We start from the raw sequence: 18,978 nt of genomic DNA on the forward strand, positions 1-18,978 counted from the left end.
CCGTCGCACTTAAATCTTATTTGTAATTGGATGCCTTTTTTGGTTATTTTATACCTCTTACTAGATGCTTTCTATGAGGGATAGTCTCACGTAGATGATGAAAGCTCAGCAAACGTTGCAAGAACAGAAACAGAGAGCTAGCTCTTCATCCAAAAGCTCCATGGTGAATATAAGGACAAAAGCAATGGGAAGTGAGTTGAAGGAGAGCCGATCTGATTTGAATTTAGAGCTATCGCTTGCAAGCTTCAGGACCTTAGGCAAATTGCTTGGTTCCTATCGCAATTTCTTTGCCTAGAGAAGGCACAGCAGATATTTCATGGGATTGCTGCCGAGCATGAGTGATGTAATCTGTGCTTAATGCACTTGCTGGGGTTGCTGCAGAAAGACAACACACGGAAAGGATGTTCCCGACTTGGCATGCTTATGAGACCATCACTACTGTGGTTTCCTCCTTTGAGGCATTACCTGTGGGTCTTTTGAAATGCTGAACACTCGGAAAGCATTTATGCGAAGCACAAAGATCTCGGATGACAAACACAGCAAGCACATCCTTCCTTCATCCTTCCTTCCTTCCTTCCTTCCTTCCTTCTTTCCTTCCTTCCTTCCTTCCTTCCTTCCTTCCTTCCTTCCTTCCTTCCTTTTATTTTTATTTTTTTATTTTTTTTGGTTTTTCGAAACAGGGTTAACAGTCCTAGCTGTTCTGGAACTAGCTCTTGTAGACCAGGCTGGCCTCGAACTCACAGGGATTCACCTGCCTCTGACTCCCGAGTGCTGGGATTAAAGGCATGCATATCACGGTCTGGCGGTGAGCACACACTTCTTTTTCTCCTGAAATATCTTCTGTGTATGGTCAGGAATTCCCACCATCCTATTCCACCTTTTAGACAAGGATTTGTGAGCACCTGACATCCTACGATTAAATTCATTCAGTGAGTATTGATTAAGCATCTATAGTTGGTTAGGCACTGACTAAGGTGCCGAGTGAGTATACCACTGAATTAAATAAATGTTAAGTCTAAGAACTTTGTTCAAATATGTCAGTCCTAGAAGGACCTAGGTGATTTGTTTATTCATATATCACTGTAAATAGTCATAATTATAGCTCTGTGGTGGGTTCACCACATACAAAACCTCATTTGATATCTACAGGTATGTTAAAGGATAGACTTAATCACTTGTTATTTTACAGGCAAGGAAGCAGATGCTAAGCAACCAAGGGATGGTGACAATGGAGTTTGAACTTCAGGCTTTGTCATTCACAGTCAGAATTTGCTTTCTCCTGTGAAGTCTGGAAGTCAACCACTTCTAATGGTCTAATTGATTTCTGAAGTGGTAAACTGACATTTTATAATTTAATTTCTTTTATTATATCAACCTATAAATGGTTATTTATATGATAAACAAGATACTAAAATAACTGATGCAAAAATAGGAGATCTTAAAAGCTGGATTCTTACTGGTTCAGCCTCCCCACCCTGCATAACTATGGGCGGGGTATGAATATATTTAAAAATACCTGATATGAAATTCTCAAAATAAACAAATGTGAAGATTGGTGTTCAGAAAGATTAAATTATTTTGCACAAGGCCACATATACATTAAACGACAGAGTCAATTTAAACTTGACTTTAATATATACTTATATTGTCTTTACTAACGTACTGTTATCTAATCATTAAAATTTCCTTACTCAGAACTGCTATATTATACCTTAGTAAACTGAACCATTGAGGAATGAATGGCTTTGTCCAAACTTGTAAAATAAAAAGCCAGCTCAAGCATTAATCGGATTGGCTCTTGTTTGAACGAGACATATTCCCCATAAGCTTGGGCATTTGAACTCTTGGGCCCCGGTTGGTGGCACTGTTTGGAGAGGTTATGGGGAGGGCAGCCTTGGTGGAGGCTCTGAGAGTTTAAGGCCTGGTCCCACTTTCAGTTTACTCTCTGCTTTGTGCTTGGGTTAAAGATGTGACCCCTCAGCTTCCTGCTCCTGCTGCCTGCCGTATCTCCTCCTTGCGCTATGAACTCCACCTCTGTAGCTGTCAGGCAAAATAAACCCTCTCTTCTTTAGCTTGCCTTTGGTAACAGTATCGTATAACAACAACACAAAAGTAGCTAATTCAGCTCTGTTAGTTTGTTTTCCATTCACCGCTCAGACCTAATTGGAGCCTCTGGCCACAATATATAACAGCAAAGCTCATTTTAAATATTTAATTGGCATGAAGGTAAATATTTTAATGTTGCAATATTTCTGAATTTGAGATAATTTTAAAGTCACAGCCTTCTTATTTGTGTGAGAAACGTTGCAGGGTTTGAAATACATTGGTGGGGAAGACTGGAAGCTGTTTGTCATTAGCCACTTTGGCACAACTGTGGTCCAGAGACAAATGCAGGATGCTCTCCAAGGATCAGTAGCCAAAGCACTCCAAGAAGTTTCTTCAAGCTTCTTGGACTACCCTTACATTTTTTTCTCCTTTTCCTCTTCAGAAGGAAATCAGAATTCAATGAGGACCTTATACATGCCAGTGATTCTTCTAAGTACTTCCAAATACATGGCAGTAGTCCTTGCTATTAATTTCAGGGTGTAATTTTTGTATTCCAAAGTGTTTGGAGCTTGTTTGTGACCAGACACACAGAAGAACTCTCCCATCTACACTGTATTTATCTCTGTGGAGAAGCAATTCTGCTTTGGATAAAACTGGCTGCCGATTGTTCCCTACCTGAGATGTGGAGGCTTCATTTAAATTCTTATTCAAATAAACAATATGGGTACTTATGAGATTTGTATAAGACACTCTCTTCATTTCTTTTTTTTTTTTGTGACAATATACGTCATGAAAACACTTGATGAAGGTCCAAGAAGCACATCATAGCCGGGAAGGCATGGCAGTAGAAACGCAAGGTGGCTAGTCACATTGTATCATAGCTGGGAAACGGGGAGAGAAGAATGATGGTGCTCATCAAGGTTTCTTGCCCCTGTTGTGTTGAGTGTGGGACCCAGATTCCCAGGATACTGCTGTCTACATTCATGGGGGAAGGGGGTTTCTCTTCTTAGGTTAATCTTTCTGGAGCACCTTTACAGACATGGCCAGAGGTGTGTCTCCTAGATGACTCTATACAGGGTCAACTTGACACTGAAGACTCATCACCATGAGATTCAAGCAGTAAATGAATATTTGAAAATATTATTTTTTTGGTATTGATAGTGTTGTTGATATGTTTAAAGATGAATAAAGATATACATTTAAACAGTCATATATAAAATGGTAGCGTGTCTTAATGTATTGAAACTAATCCACTGGAGGGGGTGGTTAGTACTAGAAGTTAAACCAAGTGTCTTTTACAATGGCCCTTAGAGCCAGTTGATGGGCACATGGAAACTGCTAAATCCTCTCTACTGTGTATACTTTCCATATAATTAGAATACAGATATCCCTGTAGTGTGGTTGGGGGTTGGCAGGGGTCCTTGGGTTTGAATAGGACCCCCACTGAGTAGCTTTGTGTGTCTGGGCACACACAGTTTCCTCTCTGAGACCCACTTTCTCAGCTATGGAATGACTCACCCTAAGTGCTCACCTATAGACCTGTGGCATGAAATCAAGAAGGCCATGTGCAGAAATCTCCAGCACAGTTCCTTGGATGTGCTAAGCTCATTACAGAATAGCTGACTGTTATTATTATGGCCCACGGAAAGGCTCAAACAGTCATTTGAATCCAGTCTTGGCTCCCAGGCAAGATGAGCGGCAGAAACCTTCTATGCATGCTAGCTTCTAACAACACCTCTTTGGAAGAGAGTCAATTTTCCCAGTTTCCCCTGTGTTCTGGGTGACCTCAGTCCGTGTCTCTTTCCTAATGATTCCCCGCTCTCAGTTCACACTACAGCTTGTCTACTATTCACACAGCAATTCTGGTCAGGTCCTCTCACCTTAAGAATCATACCATTTTGTCTTATTCCTCAAAGCCAAAATCAGTTTCCTGAATGGGTTTGCTACATAGTTTGCTCCCATTATTGTTTCAAACATGCCCTATCATGTTTCCCTTTCCTAACCTGGTGTATTATCTTGGACTAGTCTATATTTATAGTAAAATATTTTATTACAATAATTTTTCATGTATGTATTGGCAGGGGGTGCGGTTCTTGGAGTTTGAACCTAGGTTGCCAGGTTAGGCACCGAATGTTCTTATTCACTAGCCATCTCCTTGGCCTCTGATCTATATATTTTCAGATTACTTTTGGGTGTCAGAAAAATGATTATTTTAGAAATTAAAAGCCTTAGCATCCTTTACACATAAATTTGTACTTTGTATTCAGTTTGGTTTCTCTTTCTTTCTTCTTTCTTTCTTTCTTTCTTCCTTCCTTCCTTCCTTCCTTCCTTCCTTCTTTCTTTCTTTCTTTCTTTCTTTCTTTCTTTCTTTCTTTCTCTTTCTCTCTTCCTTTCTTCCTTTTTTTCAGCACAGTCCTATTTGTTTTTGGTTTTCTGAGTCAGAATCTCATTTTGTGGTCTCAGGTGGCCTGGAACTCACTATGTGGATGAGGCTCGTCTTCAACAGCGTCTTCATGGCTCTGACTCCTGACTGCTGACTTCGCAGGCATGCACAAACATGTCTGCCTCTCAGCCCATTGTGATGTAGTCATGATGAGGAAATAGTAATGGGTCTTGCTTTCTTCTCTCATCTGCTCTGGACAGGCAGTGAGGGAAGAGGATGGCACAGGAAATAGGCAAGATCTTATGAACAGGGTCACAGCATCCTGGACATTAGTGTCCTGTGAGTCAGATCCAGGCCATTTCTCACTGTTCTGAGATGTGTGAGGGATGACACACACCTCAGTGATGGGCAACGCACAATCAACTTCCTAATTACTCCTACTCTACTGGTTTCTAGTGACATGTCACCTGAATGAGCCAGGTGTTGCCATCCATACTTTCTTTTTTCTGGTATTCTCCAATTTTGCAGGAGATCTACTGTGAATACAGCGATTATAATACGTCCCCAGAGCTGCCAAGAGGGGACAATATTTTCTGTTAGGAAGCCTAGATTTGGGTTCCTAAGAAAGGATCAGAATTTGGTTATTGGTGCTGTAGTTCTGTGACATTTATCATCCTACCTTCGGGCCTGCAGTTGGAGTGGGAAGGAACAGAAGGGCAGAAGGACAGATTTTAGCAGACAGAAACTTTATGTAAAACTTCCCCAAGATCAGTATCTTGATTTTTGAGTTACCTTCTTAGAAACCGAGGTTAACCTAAAACTCTAAAGCTAAGTAATAATAATAATACTCTCCTTCCCCTCACATACAATGTGTGGTGCGTGTTCACAAATGCTCGACTCTCCCCCTAACTGCTAATTAAACAGGCCAGGTCAAAGTTTCACTGAAGGATATAATAACTCAGAGAAGAGAAGTTACTTCTCCAAGGTTGAGCTCCACGATGCCAAGAGTATAGCTCTGACATCTGAAACACATATCTAATTAGTCCCGTAATTAGTCCTGACCTCCATGCAACCCTCACCCCAGAGTTCACCTTCTGGTCTCCTTAAAGCTGGTTTCCTGACTGAGCACTCCAGAAACAAAAGAAAACGCTAATAAGCGCATTCTTGCACAAGGTCCCTTTGGTGACAGCCTTAGAAACAGAGTTAACTCAAGCTTCAATAGACCCCGTAGCCTTGACCACAGGACCAAATATAGTCATTACTAGTGTGAAAATTCGAACTGTAGGTAAAGATGCCATACAACAGAAAATTTCTCCTCCAGAAATGTTTCTACAGAAGTCTTTGAGAAAAACTGAGTTTTGGAAAAGTTTCTTCAAGGAATAAAGTCTACCATGCCCTTGCTACCAACTTTGCATCACCACTTCCAACTATGCCAAACTGGGAAGTCTATGTAGACGCCATCTTAGTTGCCATCTCCATGAGCTTTTGTTTGTTATGAAGCAGTGGTTCTACTGTGGCCTTTAAGATTGATTGACTCTTATTTTATGTGTGTAAGTGCTGGCCGAGAATGTATGTATGTGTCCCACATCTATGGCTAGTGCCCATTGGGGTTAGAAGAGACCATCATATCCCTTGGAAATGGAGTTGCTGTAGACAGTTTTGAGCCACCATGTGAGCTAAACCTGAGCATTCTGCAGGGGCAGTAAGTTATCTTCACAGCTGAGACATCTCTACAGACCCCCCTTCTTTAAAACATTTTACTTAAAAATTTAGTAAACCATCTATGACAGTGTCCTGAAGAAGCTGAGAATGTATCATGTATGTATGTGTATGTTGTATGTATGTATGTATGCATGTATGTATGTATGTATTTTTTCCTTCACTTCTGTTTGAGGACTACCCTTTGTTCATGACCTATTTACATTAGAACATTCCTCTAAAGCCCACAGCAATTGAAGGGTTTTGGAGTCTAACCCTCATATCCATATATTAGGCAATGCAGACTTATGGGCTCGATTTCTGCCATTTTCTAGGTGTTATTTGATAGACATTCCCTTGATGAGCAAAGCATACATGAATGACAGTGGCAGAGCGGGCACAAGTGAAGGATGGTGCTTCCTGGAATGCATTCCATGTGTGACAGGACCCTCGGAAGAGAATGCGGAAGGAAAGGGAAGACAAAGTTGAAAGGGTGACTGGGTTTGGGTAGATGTCCCCTGACCCTGTGACACACACCATCAAGCCACTGGAGTGGGAGGGGACTGGGCCATCAGTTGAATGCCAGCCACCTGACACTTTGGATTCTTTAGTTGGAAATGTATCTTAAGTCAATGACGGAAAATTTTTTCAAATAGATGTAGAAATACAACTCAAAGCTAGGGCATCGATTTGGTTAGCATGGCTTTACTAAGGTTGCGTTCGTAACTCTACCTGGCATACATGTGAATTAACTATAATTCCACCTCAAACCTACTTGAAAAAAGGCAGCAGAACTCATCTATGCTGGACTGGGAGAAATAGTGAGTGCAGCCTGAAAAGGTGGGCAGGAGGGAGAGGGATGGGCAGAGGAAAGGAGGAGGTCTGTGTGGGAGGGATTGCTCACTAGGTGCCAAACTATTTCAGTTGCTACATGTGCAAGGATGATGGCCCTCAGCACTCCTACTAAGAAAATCAGCACCAAAGATTGGAACCAAAAGCCCTGCTCCGTTCTGGGATTCACCTGGGACTCTTCTTTTTATGTATGGAAGCCTCAAAATGCAGGACCAACATTTGTCAACCTCAAAGGGAGAAAAAGATGTTTATACCTGAAGACTAGAAAGGTACTTAAGTCACCCAGTAAATGAGGAAGAGTTAGAAGAAGGGGAAAACAGCTCTTAAAATAGTACGATCATGGTGTAATGGTGTGTGTGTGTGTGTGTGTGTGTGTGTGTGTGTGTGTGTGTAGAAAAAATGCCAACAAGTTTTTGGTTTAATGGGAAAGAGCTGTTGGAATTTTTATTTTAAACTGTAAAAGCCCTGGGAGAAAAGAATGAAAGAGATTCTAAAAGACTCCTCCCACAGACACAGGCAGGAGGATTAGTCACGGGGTGAGCTGGAGTAGTAGGGGAGCTAGAAGGAGGGTGTGTTTTGGGAGGTAGTGAAGGATAGTAGCTTCAAAGTATAACATTTTCCCTTGAGCTTTTTTTACTAATTTTGGTGCTCAGCTGTAGGGTGGAAACGAAAGACAAGAGCCATATTATTTGCCCACCAAGTACCAACCTATAGGTAAGCTTATATGTGTTCAGTTAGGAGCTGCCTTTGCAGTTCTCAGCTATATGTAGATATCACATGGAGGAGTGATGGAGACAATGAAGAAGGTGCATCCAAAGGAGGAATGAGAGAAACTAGGAGTCTGAGGTCTCCACGCAGGCATCTGTTTCTTCCCGACCTTCTTCGGTGCATCGAAACCACCTTTGGTTTTATTTATTTCTTTTCAGTACAAGAAGTCCTATAACCCATGTGGCCTTGAGTTGCTGAGTCTCTTGCCTCTACCTCCCCCATTTCACTTGGACTTACTGTGTTGTATCCATGTTCTTTATTAGGTATAATTTCTTGAGGGTTGTCACAATATCTTATTTTAGGTTGTTCTACAGTAACTAAATGATACGACAACTTAGTGACCCAAACAGTATTGATTCTTGGTGAAAAAGATGACGGCAAGGATATTCTATCATTTATTGCATATTTTCAGTAATGAGGGTTTGTTTTCCATACATACTTTTTTTTTTATTCAAGAGGGCTGTAAATGACTTCAGAAATGAGTGTGAGGGATGAACTAATTTATAGAAGGTCATACAACCAATAAAATACTGAACTGCAGGATTTTATCTGGTTGAACTTGGCTTGAAGATTTTCATTTCCCCCCAATACTGAAGATTGAACCTGGGATCTTATGCTGTATCTGAACCCCCTTCTTTATTTTATTTTGAGGCAAAGTCTTATTAAGTTGCTTAGGCTGGCTCTGATTGCACTCTGTAGCTATATCATGTGTGTGTGTGTGTATTTATGTATTTGAATGTGTTGATGTATGTGTGTTGATACATGTATCTTCATGCGCATCTCTCTGAGCCTGTGTGTATTTATGTATTTGATTGCCCTGATTTATGTGTGCTAAACATGTATCTACATGTGAATCTCTGCGATCCTGTGTGTGTACTTACGTATTTGAGTGTGTTGATATATGTGTACTGATGATACATGGACCTACATGTGTGTCTCTGTGATCCTGTATGTGTAAATGTGTGTGTATTTATGTATTTGAGTGTGTTGATGTATGTGTGCTGATACATGGATCTACATGTGTCCCTAGATTGAACATATATTTATGTGCTTGAGTGTGCTGATGTATATGTGCTAATACATATATCTACATGTGTGTCTCTATCTTGTGTGAGTGTGTGTGCATACATATGTGTAATTTAGAGGTTGATGTTGGTATCTTTCTCTGTCTTATTTTTTTCCAGTTGACTGAACTTAGAGGTCACCAGTGCAGCTGGTCCGGCTAGCTAGCAAGCAAGCTCCAGGGATCTCCTGTCATCGCGCCCAGCTTTTCACACCTGTGCTGGGAATAGAGTCCAGGTCCTCATGCTTATGCAGCAAGCACTTTCCCAAGTCCTTTTCCAGACCCTGAACTTGCAGCTTTTCTTCCTTATTTCCTCAAGTTGTTGAGAACACAGTCCTGGACTACCATGACCACCTGAACATTCTTGACTATGTTTCCTGTCATTTTGTTTAAGCTCAGTCGAATCTTCGTGGTGAGTTTCCTCAACATGATCTAAACTGACAGAGGCTCGAAAGGATGCTTTCCATCTCGCTTGGAGAAATGAAAACTTTTACGATCATTTAAAGGAAAACTAACAACTTTGTATCTGCAAATTAAATTTCTTTTCCATTTTAACTTTGCATAGGACTTGCTGTGTGAACAAGAAAACATAGCATCAAATGCTTTATGTAAAAATTGTAAGAGCATTGGAATTTTGGAGTAAATATTGTTAAGAGTTTTGACGACCTCATAAAACCCAATCCAAGAATTTCAACGAGCAAGAGTTCCTACTGAAGATGCGAACAACACCAGCTGACACTTGCACATAAAGTGATGTCACTAATATGTCACCACTATTAATAACACCTGATGAGTCTCCAGAGGGACGGCTGACTTAGAAATTAATACCGGCTCTCGAGAAATTAGAGACAAATTTGTGAATGCAACAAATGAACACAGCCAGTGCAAAATACAAACCAGCAGGGCAGCCTGCGATTCAGAGGCTGCTGGGTAGGAAACCAACAACCACAGCAATCATTCTAAAGTGCAAACATTACGTTCTTCTTAGTCACCTTAATGAAAGTTTACCTGTGCTTTGAAATACAGTCAACATGGTAACAATTTGCAAAAAGAAATCTATTTATACATGGCTTGTCAACAGTTTTAGGTCTTTTCTGGCCTCAGAGATGGTAAGTAAACACAAAGATAGAAAAGAAGAATATATTTATAGTTTCTAGTTTTAGAAAGGTACTTATATGAGGAAGAGTAGAGAAATAAGATTCTGTTTATGGGTCTATAATAATTGATAATAATTCTGATCTGTTAGCACTGTATTTTATGGACAATATTTAAAAATGAAATACTTTTAATTAAAAGAGACCCAATTTCTTTTTAAAAAAAAGGCCAGCAATTATTGTATTGTCTGTCTTGAGAGATTGAGAGCTATTTGGTGCATGAGAGTACTCCAGGTCTTAACTGTAATTTGTACAAAAGAGTATAAAATGTTCACCCAGGCGTTATTCAATAAGCCATTGGAAATAATGTAGAGGGCTATATATTTTTTTTATAAAAGTAAACAATTGGTGGTCATCAGTGTAAGGTCAGCACTGTGCCAAGGCAATGGAGACATCCAGAAAAGGAAACTTACCCGGCTTGGCTTGTATGCGTGAAGTAGCTTAACGCATGTAGAGCGTCCGTGTAATGTATCCACAGGCACCTTAATAGTAAAGCATCAGATCTTCTTGAGGATTCTTCAGGAATTGGCTATTCCATTTTGTTTCATTCATTAAGTAGTTCCTAATGCATTCCCAAGATCCTTTGCCCAGTTAAATTCTCAATGAGTTCGGCCACGAGCAGCTCAAATTATTTTGATTCACTTAGGAAAACCGTCATTAGATGCAAACCATAAATGGGAAATGCAATGTTATGGTCCCTTCACAACAGGATCACATTAACACAACTCTACAGCTCCAAAGACTATGATCTAAATAAATATAGTGCTTAGCTGCCATAGTCTAGGTTTGTATTTTTGACTTATCAATATCAATTCTTGTATATAGACAATCTAAATCACCTTTCTACTTATTAATAAATAAATAAGCAGTTTTATCTTCTTATATTTTATTATTATCCCTTAGAAACTCGTTTGTTTTCTAATGAGAGACAGAAAGGGGATCGATCCAGATGGGAAGAGAGGAGGAGAGGAATTAGGAGGAGCAGAGGGAGGAGAAGTTGTGATCAGGATATATTGTGTGAGGAAAAAATCAAATAAAAGGAAATAGAAATAAAAGAGTGGATTAAAAATGACATTCTTGTCTTTCAGGTTGTGAGCCTAGCCTGTAACAGCTGAGCATCCTACGTTTAAAAGAACTGACGTAATGCTCTTATATATTTACTAAAAGAAAATTGTAAAACATTCTTTAGTATATAGCATTTGATTTTAGTAAGAAGATACTAGATTTTTTGAGTACGTATGTGTGTGTGATGTCTGTGCCTGTGCGTGTGTGTGTGTGTGCACATGCGTGTGCGCGCATGGGGGTGCATGTGTTCAGATGCATGTGTGCGCCTGGACGTTGAGTTGACCCTAGAGGTCTTCCTCTGTTGCTCTCCATCTTGCTCTTTGAGACAAGATCATTCACTGATGCCAGAGTTCACCGACTATGCTTGTTGGCCCGTCGGCTCCAGAGATCTGCCTGTTTCTGCCCTCATCAATGCTAGGGTTTCAGATGTGTGCCACTGACCTTGGCTTTTATGTGGGTTCTAGGGACCCAACTGGGGTCTGATGCTTCTTCAGCAGGCACAAGACATTTCCTCAGTTTCCCAAAAGATATTTAAAACAAAGTTAATTGTGTATATGATCATTACAGAAATGATTTATTTGCTATAGCTGAATGTTACATGCAAATATTTAGCAGATAAATATTAGTTTCTGCCAAGGAATATATATAGATACTATGAAAATACTAAAGATCATGATTTCATACAGTCCATAAAGCCTTCAGGCTATAATTTTCCTTAAATACCATCTAAATTATTTATGTTGAAAGAATGGATTAGATAACTATATGGGAGACAGAAATAGCAATCATTCTTTATTGTTACACATTTTTCTGTCTTTCAGAAGAATTAATGTTTATACCTATTACATATAACTGATATGGTATTTATTTCAACCTTAGATTTGTTGAATGTATTCCCTTCTTTGTATGTATGTATGTGTATGTGTACATGTCTGTGTTCATGTATGGAAGTCATAAATCAAGCTCAATCCATCTATCCACCTTGATTTTTCCTTTAGTTGTTATTGTTAATTTTGTTTTGTTTCTTAGACAGTCTCTCACTAGGACCTGGAGCTCCCTGATTAGGCCAGGACAGCTAGTCATCGAGTCCTAAGGACTGGCCTGTTTCTGCCACACTAGTGCTGGGATTTAAAGCATGAACTGCTATACCCAGCTTCTCATCTGGGTCCTGACGATTGAATGCAGGTCTCAATGTTTGCACGCAAGCACTTCACCAACTGAACAGTCTTCTAAGTCCCCATAAACCCTATTCCTTCTATTAAAGTAACTGCTTTACATTCCTAGATAATCACATATTTGACGTGCACAGAAACCACTCAGTACAATGAAGAGGACCTTTTGAAGTGACATTAACATACCAGGTTTAGCAATAAGAAGTCACATTTGCTACTGATATCAATGCTGTGTGCCATCCTGCGGAACTCCTTTGGGAGTCTCTCTGAAATGTCCAGGATCCGTATCTGTATGCAACTCAACTAAACACAACCTTCCCGACCGCGCCATTCTATATACAGAAGGTCCTGTACAGAAAGGCTATTAACACTCCCAGGCACGTTTCTCAGTTACAAAACATACTTCATATATAGTCAACCGAAGCAAGACCCTTAGCAGCCGCAATCCTCTGGACCTCTGCAAAGGCTATCTGGTATTCAGAACAGCCTGGGACAGAATTCCAAAAATCCAGAAGATTTTTTTTTTAATGAACAAACATATCCAAGACTAGAGATCATCCCTTTTTAGAAAACATTTACCAGCAAGAAAGGGAATGACATCACACTGTTAATTGGTACATATGCTTGGAACCCTTGCTACCTAGGGTTAACAACATCTAAGGCTGCTTAGGTCCTTTTGTGAATGGAAAAGAACCATCAACAAGGCCTTCCTCTGGCCTGCCTCCACCTGTCACAGTCCTACCCCCATGCTTCATCCTTTGGGGGCTAGGAAAAGCTGGCATTGCCTCCTGGGGACATTTGTGCTGGTTGTAGCTGTCTTCCCGAGTGTCTGGGAGATTATATTTTTGGAGAAAGAACAGGAGGGCCAAGATTATCTTTAAAAGGCATGGAACTGTGTGTAGGCACTCTGGAAATATTTTTTTTTTATGGATGAAAAGGAGAAAATGGGGGAGAAACGGAGAAAGCAAGGGATAAGGAAAAGAAGAGAAGAAGGGGCAGGGGGGGAGAAGCAATGAAGTGGCCATAAATGTGTTTTGGGGCTCTAGTTCAGCTCCTGAGTGAAGAAAGCCGCCCAAGAGAAAGGAAGAAAGTACCATCCAAAAAGAGCTGTGTGTGCTTGAAGAGCTCCAAAGGGATTAAGCAACCCCTCTCCTCTCCTTCCTAAACTCACTTCAGGTTAAACCCACCAAGCTTTCTCCCAACAGCACTCCCCCCATGCCTCCCTAGGTGACTTCCCCTGGAGGGTTTCCATAGAGCCTGGAGATGCGGATCTGTGATTTGGCTTCTGCCTTCCAGGAGCCAGGGATTTGGCAGAGTCCATTGTATGTTTACCCTGCAGTTTCTTTTCTCCACTCCATCTCTATCCCTGCAGCTGCAGCAGTTTGGGAAGAGGCTAGACTGGCAGAGGGGTGGAGATGGCACCTGCAGTAGCTCTGAAGTCTGGAGTCCCTGAGGATTCTGGGAGCTGGGCCAGGAGAAATGCATCTACCCCAGGCAGATCTCATCCAGGAGCTACCCTTGCCTCTGTTGGCTGATGTGTCTCCAAAATTCTAAAGGTCTTAAATAAATTGACCAAGATGCACAGAACACCAGAGAGAGCAGGCTAAACAATAAAATTTTTGAAAAAAGACAACTCAATGAGGTGGGTTTATTAGAAGTGAGGGGCAATGGGAAGGATGCTAAGGAGAAAGAGTTTAAAAAGCCCCCTCCTCACCCTGCAAAACCACCTTGCACCATATGAGAAGCCCAGGCATACATATCCAAAAACTGCAGCTGTGTAGCTGAAGATGCTGTACACTGCAGAGGCGAAGAGAATATTTACACACAGCATGACTTTTTAATTGTCCCATAGACTGGAAGTTAATTGGCTTTATCTAGTTGCTTGGCCTCATCTGTAAAACCAGAGGTTTGAAATAGACACTGTCTAAAGGATTCTGCCTGATTTGAGCCTCTATACCTGTCAACCTGGGAGCCAGGGAATCTGAGACCCAACATCAATGATCTTTAATATGTGACTCCCCATTTCCTCTGCCTCCTATTTATCAATGCCGAGCGACGCATTCACAGGTCATTGAACTGACGCCAACTCTCAACCGATGGCAAGGAGTATGGCACAAATGTGACGATGATTGGTCTTTCTGCCCTGGAGTAAGGAAGAGGAGAAGCCCTGTGATGTCTACTTTGGGTTTCCAAGGAGTGTCTATTCTAGAATTTTCTATCCCAGGTTTTATGCATCGAAGTAAATTACATATTCCTTTGAGGGCTTGAAAAATAGCTGGACTGATCAAATCATCAAAAGCTGTCTAACATGATCCTCCCTTGCTATTATTCAGGGAAATTTTTATTTCGTTTCACTCCAGAAGAACGGATCAACTTTTCTGTGGGAATCCAGTACACACCAGCTCCTCTTCTCTTGTCTACCTCATACCACTCGGCCAACCCGCTTCAATGCAGCATTTTCTGGGGGGTTATTTAGCTCTCACGTCTTGGCGAGAGTGCCCTGGCGAGTAAGGTTTACAATGGTGCAGACCCCACCCCCATGCCACACACGAATGGAGACAGTTTAAATGACAATAAGGTAAAATGAGTTTGCACAAGTTTTATTTTAAATTTGCCTCAGCCTAAAATTCCTTTAAATTAAGAAGAAAATACGGAGAAATCAAACTCCCCGACTTCTCATGTCTTCAAGTGGTAAGTGGCACAGGGACAGGGTATACTTTGTGTTTTCCACACCCACCAGCAATCCCATCTCATTTTAGTCTCCAAAATATGGACAGGAGGGCAACTCTGGAAAAATGGATTCCCACTCTGGCATCTCACTGGGTACCAATCCGTGCCGAGATGAGCGCTCTCCCTCTCCTCGCCTGTGAAAAGCATCCCCAGCCTCTCTACCCCCTCCCCGTACACATTCTTACACCCTGGAGGGTATTCTTTGGTAATCTGTTTTTCCCAAACAGGGTTTGACCTTGTGAAGACCGTTCTTCTACTTTTCCGGGCTAGGAACAACCCAATTTAAGCCAAAACACAGAACGACCTTTTCTCCTTTAAGACAACATTACCAAATGCAAGGTGCCAGGGGGTGCAGTTCTCAGCCCTGCATTCCGGAAGGCGAATGCCGCATACAGAGTCAGGTAGCTAGTTAGGGTTTGCGAGTCCCCAACCAGACACTCTTGACTCTGCTAAAAAAAAAATCAAAGATGCTGAAGAATAGCTTTCTTAACAATTCATCATCGCGAAGAAAAGGAAATAGCATTTCCTAAGTACTAAACAACATACTTGTGCGCCTAATGCCTTGGATTTTAAACACTAGCATCCTGCATAGCAACCAACGGTGATGCCCACACTAGCCTCAGTCCACTCAGTTTTACTTAGCAAACACCTTTTGTGCTCCTCCACGGTGGAAAAAAAAATGGTGCACCAATTTCACGTATGACAGGTTGGTACTTAACTGCAACCGCTCAATAGTTTGATCAGCAACTGGGAAACTTCACAGACGTTTAATAAGCTACTTAATTCTGACTAAGGAAACCCACCTATTTGTAGTCCTCTACTAAAAAAAGCACCCAGTCTCACCTGTCTTAAATCTAGCCGACGTCCCCCGAACACGCCGCATATAAACACTCCTCCTTCCCACACCGCGTTATCCCAAAAGGTCCCCCATGAACCAGCAGCACATTCAACTGCTAACGCTAACCAAGGCAATTGTCACCATGCATTTAGAACGCATCAATGCAAAGCAAAATATGTGACAATAGCCAAAGCATCTCCTGACAATTGGCTGCGCTACACATGCAAAATAAAATGCAACGAAGATTGTATTTTCCACTTACAGTTTATAGCGCTGTGCACGGTCCCTTAACGAAAATGATAAAACTCAACAGTTCTTTCAAAAAAAAATATATATATATATTTAATTCGTGCTAACGGCTAAGCCGTCTCTGTGAGTGGTTCTCTCTCGCTCCTTTTCTAGGAGCTCCGGGCTGCTTAAATCCCTCCTGGATCGCGCCTTGCAAAGCCAACGGTCGCTGGAACACGCTAGGGTGAATCTCTGCTGCAGATTGGGAATCCCATAGAAAAACCTAGGGTCCCTGGAGCTGCGTGCGCAAGCGCGCAAGCCTCCACCTCGCTGATCCTCGCCCCGCCTCCTCCCTCCTCCGGTGGCTCCACAGCCCAGCCTGGAGAGTTTTGACCAAAAGCCGCTTGGCGATGGCGCATGCTCACATGAAGGGTTTGGAGTTTCTGCGGGTGAATTTCAAGGCTCCGGATTTTAGCAGATACTTGAAAGGAGACTGGGGAAAGGAGCCCAGCTAACTCCAACCCCTGCACCGGGACAGGCACGAGGTAGGGCTGAAGGTATTCATTCACTACGCCCTGAGATTCCGGGGCCAAGTGACTTGAAAGCTACTTCGGAGGAGACACGAACACTGGGGCATGTGTTTTCCCCGCAGCTCTCAGTTTTAGTCCGGCCCTTGGCCACCTTCTGTCATACTGTAAGGTGAAGAAAACAGCAGAAATCCCAAAAGAACGATTCCAGCTAGACCCTAAGCCCCTGTCCTTGCACCACTGAGAGAATGGATGCGATTTGCATTTTGTCCTGGGGACATTTCCCCCAGTGGGTTGTATGCTAAGAGAAGGGGAGCCAAGCGCCTGGTGGCTGGGCCTTGTAGGAGCATGTGTCATATATATGTATATACACACACATATATATATATACATATATAGATATATACATAGAGATATAGATATGGACATATATGTATATATATTTCATTTATTCATATAATTTATTTCTTTTTTTAAAAAGAAAACACTTTTTTTTATTTTACATACCAATCCCAGTTCCCACTCCCTCCCCTCCTCCCATTCCCTCCACCTTCTCTCCATCCCTCCTCCCCCCATCCACTCCTCAGAGAGAGTAAGGCACATTGATTTGAGAAAGGTCCAAGGCCCTCCCTACTATATCTAGGTTGAGTAAGGTATCCATCCAAAGAGATGAAGTTCCCCCAAAGCCAGTACAAGCAGTAGGGATAAATCCTGGTACCACTGCCAGTGGCCCTGCAGTCTTCCCCAGCCATACAACTGTCATCCACATTCAGAGACCCTCGGATCAATGAGTCTTAAGGAGAGCTGGGCTCAAGGCTTCAGAACCCTGGTGACTATCAGAGAATGCCGAGAAATGCCATCCGTGTACACAAAATATACATGTATTGAATATTCTTTGCATTTGGGCAAGGGTTAGGTGGAGGGAAAGTAGCCAATAATCCTTCAGATCCATGGTGAAGGTTCGGGTTTTCTCCTTCCTCATCCATAAGGTCCTCTCTGGATGACTTAACGTTTGCCAGCTCTGACCCGCTGCCCATTGGCCTGCCAAAGCCTAGAAAACTTGGCAAAGAGCAGCGCCCCGTAAATGCTGGTGGCTTTCCTACCTGGAAAGCAAGGAAGAATTCTCAAATGCTCACAACTGATGACTTTTCCCATTTACTGTTTCACTCAACACTTCTTTGAAGTGCCCACTAGTGGGCACTGCCCTGTGCTCCCGGGGTTGATGGCGCTTACAAAAAAATTTCTCTGGAGTTTCATTTAGGTGGGAACTACATTTTCAATGGAAAGAAGTTCTGGGAGCCTGATGGAAATCAGTGTTCTTTAAGAGGAGTTCTACATTTTACCCAGGGTCTTTAGACACTTAGGTGCGGTCAAGGAAACTGCAAATACCTAGAGCGCCCCTGGTGGCCAACCGACTCTAAACTGGTTGCCAGGAGGCAGCAGGCTCCAAATTGGGAGACCGACTTGAAACGCATTTGAAGCAACTAAAGCAGGCAGAGCGGAGAGAATTTGGCCAGTGATGGATAATGCTGGGTGTGGGTCTCAGGCCGCAACACCAAGCAGGTTCAAAGCTAACCTCACAGGTCTAGAGCTCACGAATGCCCTTTCCGTACCAGACTCCCCAGAAAGGCTCAACAGGAAGACAGTGCACCTTCGGGACTCCCAGGACAGGGCTATTGGTTTTCCCTCCCAGGTGCGGGTGACCCTAGAAACCTGGAATTCGGAGCCGCTTGGGCCAGTCGCTCTGCCGCAGACGAGCTCCAAGCCGATCTGGCGGGCGCCCTCCCCGCGCTCCCAGGCCGCAGTGCGCACTGCGCAGCAAGGCATCCCCGCAAGCTGGGAGGGACCTTTCAGTTTCTCCGGATGAACCAGGGCCTTAACAGGTCCGGATAAGTTGCTTTTGTTAGCCCGAGAGATCGCCTTTGAGGGTATTTAAAGTAAAACCCCATCTTTTGCCGGTTTTCCCCACTGAGGTCGTCTGGCGTCTCCCTGGAGAACAGCCAGTGCGCTGCAGTGTGCCTTAACCGAAGGGGTCACGATGCTAGTTGTCCGCTTTAACCCTACCAACCTTCTTATTGAGGCCCTGAGGACCCATTGGTGACAATATTCGGTTTTAGATAACTTACTTGGTTCTTGTGTTTAGGGGGAAAATTCACACGTGTACTTTTAACGGAGCTGTTCCCTTGGTAGATTCGGCTTCAGTAGCTTATTCCAAGAAGGCAGGCAGTTGGTTTTATTTTTCAGAAACATTGCCATTTATTCCACAACATTGTGTGGTGTCAAGGTATGACATCTTAATTTAGTCTTTACTTGTGATGGTATATCCACTTAGACTTTTTTTTTTTGGTTTTTCGAGACAGGGTTTTCTCTGTGGTTTTGGAGCCTGTCCTGGAACTAGCTCTTGTAGACCAGGCTGGTCTCGAACTCACAGAGATCCGCCTGCCTCTGCCTCCT

General features: G+C 42.4%; 1 protein-coding gene across 1 annotated transcript in view; it reads right to left on the reverse strand.

Annotated features, from left to right (window-relative positions):
- Vsnl1 (visinin like 1) overlaps positions 1–16,415 on the reverse strand; it is a 109,834-nt gene extending 93,419 nt beyond the window's left edge. The window contains exon 1 of the mRNA XM_075984023.1: positions 16,032–16,415. The gene's annotated coding sequence lies outside the window, so the exon portion shown is untranslated. The remainder of the gene's footprint in view (positions 1–16,031) is intronic.
- Positions 16,416–18,978: the final 2,563 nt, after the last annotated feature.

Source organism: Microtus pennsylvanicus, chromosome 8 (genome assembly GCF_037038515.1).
Source record: "Microtus pennsylvanicus isolate mMicPen1 chromosome 8, mMicPen1.hap1, whole genome shotgun sequence".
NCBI lineage: Eukaryota > Metazoa > Chordata > Mammalia > Rodentia > Cricetidae > Microtus > Microtus pennsylvanicus.